At 38.2% G+C, this 5,697-nt stretch overlaps 1 pseudogene; it reads right to left on the bottom strand.

Annotated features, from left to right (window-relative positions):
* Window positions 1-2,073: 2,073 nt before the first annotated feature.
* Window positions 2,074-3,112, bottom strand: LOC120860253 (annotated as a pseudogene).
* Between the last annotated feature and the right edge of the window lie 2,585 nt (window positions 3,113-5,697).

The following is a 5,697-nucleotide window of genomic DNA, read 5'->3' on the forward strand; positions in this document are numbered from 1 at the left end:
GTGACTTTTCACCAACTGAGAATTATGGAATTACATCCAGTTTTCCTCAGATTCCATGAATATTCAGCAGGAGATTGATTCCCACACATCCACCACTGACAATCTGATGGCAAATGGCACTGTTCCTTCTGCTTTCTGTGTGTAGCCTATTGTAGCCTACTGATACCCTCCTAATTTATTATGTTAAGACTTTGTGTCTGGACAATTACAGCAGCTTTCTACCTGTGTTTTTCCACTAGCTTCGGTGACTTTCAGTTCTTCCTTAACAACACTGCAGGTTTAATCTTCTAAAGCCCGTACTACTATCTTGTGCAAAAAAAAACAAACAAACAACAAAAAAAACATCACGTGTATACACACACACACGCACACACTTTATTCTTAGACCAGTTTTAAGTTCATGGCAAAACTGAGCAGAAAGTACAGAGACTTTCCATGCAATCCCTGTCACCACACATGCACAACCTTCCCCATTATTAACCTGCTAAAGTGGTACATTTGTTACAATTGATGAACCTATACTGACACATCATTATAATCCAGAGTTCCTAGTTTGCATTACAGGTGACTTTTGGTGTTATACTATCTGTGGGTTTTGATAAAGTACAATGACATATATCTACCATTGTAGTATCATACAGAGTATTTTCACTGCTCTAAAAATCCTGTCATCCTTCACTTTCACCAACACCCTGGCAACCATATTGCCTTTTTGTCAAAGATAATTATTGTATCCTTTTCAGATTGCCTTTTTTCACTTAGTACTATGTACCTAAGTTATCTTCATACCCTTCCGGGCTTGAATATATTGTATTGTCTGGATGGACTGAATGATATTCCATTGTCTGAATATACTACAGTTTATTAATTCATTTTCTCAAGCACATCTTGGTTGCTTGCAAATTTTGGCATTTATGAATAAACCTGATACAAGCATCCATGTGCAGGCTCATTTGGGTAGATACCAAGGAGTGTGATTGCCGGATTGTATGTTTAATTTTGTAAGAAACTGTCAAGACTATCAAAGTGGTTATACCATTTTGCATAGCCATCAGCAGTAAATGTGAGGTCCTATTGCTTCAAATTCTCATTAGCATTTGGCATTAGCAGTGTTTTGGATTTGGTAATTCTAATAGTTATGTAGTGGTAACTTGCTTTTTTAAAAAAATTCTCCAACAACATATGGCATTGAACATCTTTTCATATTCTTACTTGCCATCTGTTCATCTTCTTTTGTGAGGTGTCTGTGACGTTAAGGTCTCTTGCCCATTTCTTAGTAGGGTGGCTTGTTTTCTTATTGTTGTTTAAGAGATCTTTATATATATTGTACGTGTGCTGGGCATGCTCAGTGGCTTAGTCGTGTCCAGCTTTCTGCAACCTCACAGACTGTAAGCCACCAGGCTCCTCTGTCCGTGAGATTTTCTCAGCAATACTGCCATTCCCTTCTCCAGTGGATCTTCCTGACCCAGGGATTGAACCTGGGTCTCCTGCATTGCAGGCAGATTCTTTATCATCTGAGCCCCCAGGGAAGCCCCATATTAGATAGTGGTCATTTATTGATATATCTTTTGCAAATATTTTCTTCCAGTATGGCTTGTCTTCTCGTGTTCCCACATCTATATTTAATTAATATTGTTATATATTTAAACCTTTCAAAACCCTTTTTAGAAAAAAATAGCATGTCAATTTTTTTTAAAGAGTTAAAAATATTTGCTTAGTAAAGTTCAGATTCCTCATTTTGGCATTTAAGATATCCGTAGTTCAGTCCAACCTATGTTTCTAGTCTTATCAGTCGTCAGTCACATATACTTTTATGCCACCCTAATAAACACTTCCTGAAACTCAGACACTGCTGGAAGAAGTATGAATTGATTTAGCAATTCTGGTTGGAAATTCAGCATTACATAAAAACAAACCTAAAATGAACATTAAAAATAATCTCCTTTGCTCCAGAAATTCCTCTTCTTGGAATAACTCCTAAGTAAATAATTGTGTATTAGGTTGGTGCAAACATAATTGCAGTTTCAGATGGTGAATTTTAAATCCTTATAACTAGGCTCAAACACATCTTTATTAATCAAAATAGGAACTGTTACAATCAACACATTTTTGTCAATGAGAAATAAGTTTGTTTATTCCTGTGGTGTAAAAATCCATGCTTTGGGATTTGATGAACTCTTAGAAAGCATTTTCTGCCTCCTGCTGATTGTGGAAGGATTTTCCCTGGAAAAAGTTGTCGAGATGCTTGATGAAATGGTAGTTGGTTGGTGAGAGGTCAGGTGAATATGGCAGATGAGGCAAAGCTTCGTAGCTCAATTCATTCAACTTTTGAAGTGCTGATTGTACAATGTGTGGTGGGGTGGTGTTGTGGGAAGAATTGGGCCCTTTCTGTTGACCAGAGCCAGCTGTAGACATTGCAGTTTTTGGTGCATCTCATCGATTTGCTGAGCATTCTTCACATATGTAATGGTTTCTGCAGGATTAAGAAAGCTGTAGTGGATCAGATGGGCAGCAGACCACCAAACAGTGGCCATGACCTTTTCCTGGTGCAGGTTTGACTTTGACTTTGACATTGAAGTGCTTTGGCGCTTCTTTTCTGTCCAGCCACTGAGCTGGTCATTACCAGTTGTCATATACAATCGACTTTTCTTCACACATCATGATCCAATTAAAAAACAGTTCCTTGTTGCATAGGTTAAGAGAAGATGACACTTCAGAATGACAGTTTTTTTTGATTTTCATCAGCTCTTGAGGCACCCAATTACCGAGCTTTCTTCACCTTTCCAGTTTACCTCAAATGCTGAGCAACCATAAGATAGCTGATGTTGAGTTCTTGGGCAACTTCTCGTGTAGTTGAAAGAGGATCAGCTTTGATGATAGCTCTCAGTTGGTTATTGTCAGTTTGTGATGGGTGGCCACTGTGCTCCTCATCTTTAAGGCACTCTTCTCCTTTGCAAAACTTTTTGAATCACCACTGCACTGTAAGTTCGTTAGCAGTTCCTCGGCCAAACACATTGCTGATGATGCGAGTTGTCTCTGTTCTTTTAAGACACATTTTGAATGCAAATAAGAAAACTGCTCGAATTTGCTTTTTGTCTAATATCATTTCCATGGTCTAAAATAAATATAAACAGTAAGTAATTAATAAGTCATTAGCAAAAAAACATAAAGCAAGAAATACACATTAAAATTATGTATAACATAGCTGCATTTGTTTAATAATGTATTCCAATACCAAATGGAAATTTCACCAATGCAAAGCCACATTCACTTTTGCACTAACCTAATACAGTCACATGGACCTCAACCTTTCCTTTCCTAAGGGTGTTTGCTGCATCACTGTTTGCTTACCTAGTCTATTTTCCCCTTCCCAAGTATTTTTAACTTGCATTCATTTATCCATCTCACCCCTATTGTTTCAGGGCTGACATTTTTCTATTCCAGTCCTGCAGAGCCTCATAGGTCTTATGGTAAATCCACTTTCTATTTCCAATGATTATGGAAAAACACTGGCCTTTGCCAACCTATTGATGGCTTTCTGCCCATCTCAGGAAATGGTTCACAAGTGGGTATATGACATAAGAGACCTTCTGTTGGGAGCCCTGGAAGAGGTGATTTCTGTTCTGGATATTGCTGTGTTTGTATATGAAGCCCAGAACTGTTGCTCTCATTTCTTCACCAGCCAAAGACTAAGCAGACCCTTTGACAAAAGCAGAGTCAAAAGGATCTCAGAGACAAGAATTCTTAGCTCTGACTGAACCACAGCTGACCTGTGCCCTACATCTGGAATTTTAACCAGTTATGTGAGCCTTAATAAGCTATTTAATGTTGTTTTAGCAGCTTGACTCAGATCATTTCATTTGGTTGAATTAATCAAATTTGATACTTCATAGGAGGCAAATCTACAGACATTCTAAATATTTATCAATAGAGAACTGACTAAAAAAATCACAAATACATGGAATAGTAAGTAGGAATTAGAAGGTAACACTGTTGAAGAATTAGAAGATGTCACTGTGGAAGAAATGATTTTTTCTGTGACTAGGTTCATAGAATGGTATTAATAATATTTTTGTATCTAGATAAATTAAAAACCATATACATATGACCAATTTTGGTTTAAAATCTGTATTTACATAAAATGAGGTGAGGACTTGAAGAGTGCTTAGTCTTATAGTATATTATATGTGCATAGCTAATGTAGTGGGAAAAACAGAATGAACTATTTGGCCAACCTGATAGAATATCGGCTATTATAATTTAACAAAATGTTAATAGTTGCTATATTTAGGCTATGGGAAAAGGATCATGTTATTTTCTTATCCTGGCCTACCTGTATTTTCTTAAATTAAGTACATTTCATTTTGTAACAATAAGAAAAAACAGTTCTTTCAAAATGGTTTAAATATTAATTTTTACTATGTTTTTACCATCTTTTTTTTTTTTACTATTAAAAAAATATTTTTTAAACTTCAGTTCAGTTGCTTATTTGTGTCCGACTCTTTGCGACCCCATGAATTGCAGCACGCCAGGCCTCCCTGTCCATCACCAACTCCCAGAGTTCACTCAGACTTAAGTCCAGTGAGTCAGTGATGCCATCCAGCCATCTCATCCTCTGTTGTCCCCTTCTCCTCCTGCCCCCAATCCCTCCCAGCATCAGAGTCTTTTCCAATGAGTCAGCTCTTCACATGAGGTGGCCAAAGTACTGGAGTTTCAGCTTCAGTGTCATTCCCTCCAAAGAAATCCCAGGGCTGATCGCCTTCAAAATGGACTGGTTGGATCTCCTTGCAGTCCAAGGGACTCTCAAGAGTTTTCTTCAGCACCACAGTTCAAAAGCATCAATTCTTCGGCACTCATCTTTCTTCACAGTCCAACTCTCACATCCGTACATGACCACTGGAAAAACCATAGCCTTGATTAGATGGAGCTTTGTTGGCAAAGTAATGTTTCTGCTTTTCAATATGATATCTAGGTTGGTAATAACTTTCTTTCCAAGGAGTAAGCGTCTTTTAATTTCATGGCTGCAGTCACCATCTGCAGTGATTTTGGAGCCCCCCAAAATAAAGTCTGACACTGTTTCCACCATTCTCCATCTATTTGCCATGAAGTGATGGGATCGGATGCCATGATCTTCGTTTTCTGAATGTTGAGCTTTAGGCCAACTTTTTCACTCTCCTCTTTCACTTTCATCAAGAGGCTTTTTAGTTCCTCTTCACTTTCTGCCATAAGGGTGGTGTCATCTGCATATCTGAGGTGATTGATATTTCTCCTGGCAATCTTGAATCCAGCTTGTGTTTCTTCCAGTCCAGCGTTTCTTATGATGTACTCTGCATATAAGTTAAATAAGCAGGGTGACAATATACAGCCTTGATGTACTCCTTTTCCTATCTGGAACCAGTCTGTTGTTCCATGTCCAGTTCTAACTGCTGCTTCCTGACCTGCAGACAGATTTCTCAAGAGGCAGGTCAGGTGGTCTGGTATTCCCATCTCTTTCAGAATGTTCCACAGTTTATTGTGATCCACACAGTCAAAGGCTTTGGCATAGTCAATAAAGCAGAAATAGATGTTTTTCTGGAACTCTCTTGCTTTTTGCATGATCCAGCGGATGTTGGCAATTTGATCTCTGGTTCCTCTGCCTTTTCTAAAACCAGCTTTAACATCAGTAAGTTCATGGTTCACGTGTTGCTGAAGCCTGGC

Source organism: Oryx dammah, unplaced genomic scaffold (assembly GCF_014754425.2).
Source record: "Oryx dammah isolate SB20612 unplaced genomic scaffold, SCBI_Odam_1.1 HiC_scaffold_11050, whole genome shotgun sequence".
In the NCBI taxonomy this organism is placed as follows: Eukaryota; Metazoa; Chordata; class Mammalia; order Artiodactyla; family Bovidae; genus Oryx; species Oryx dammah.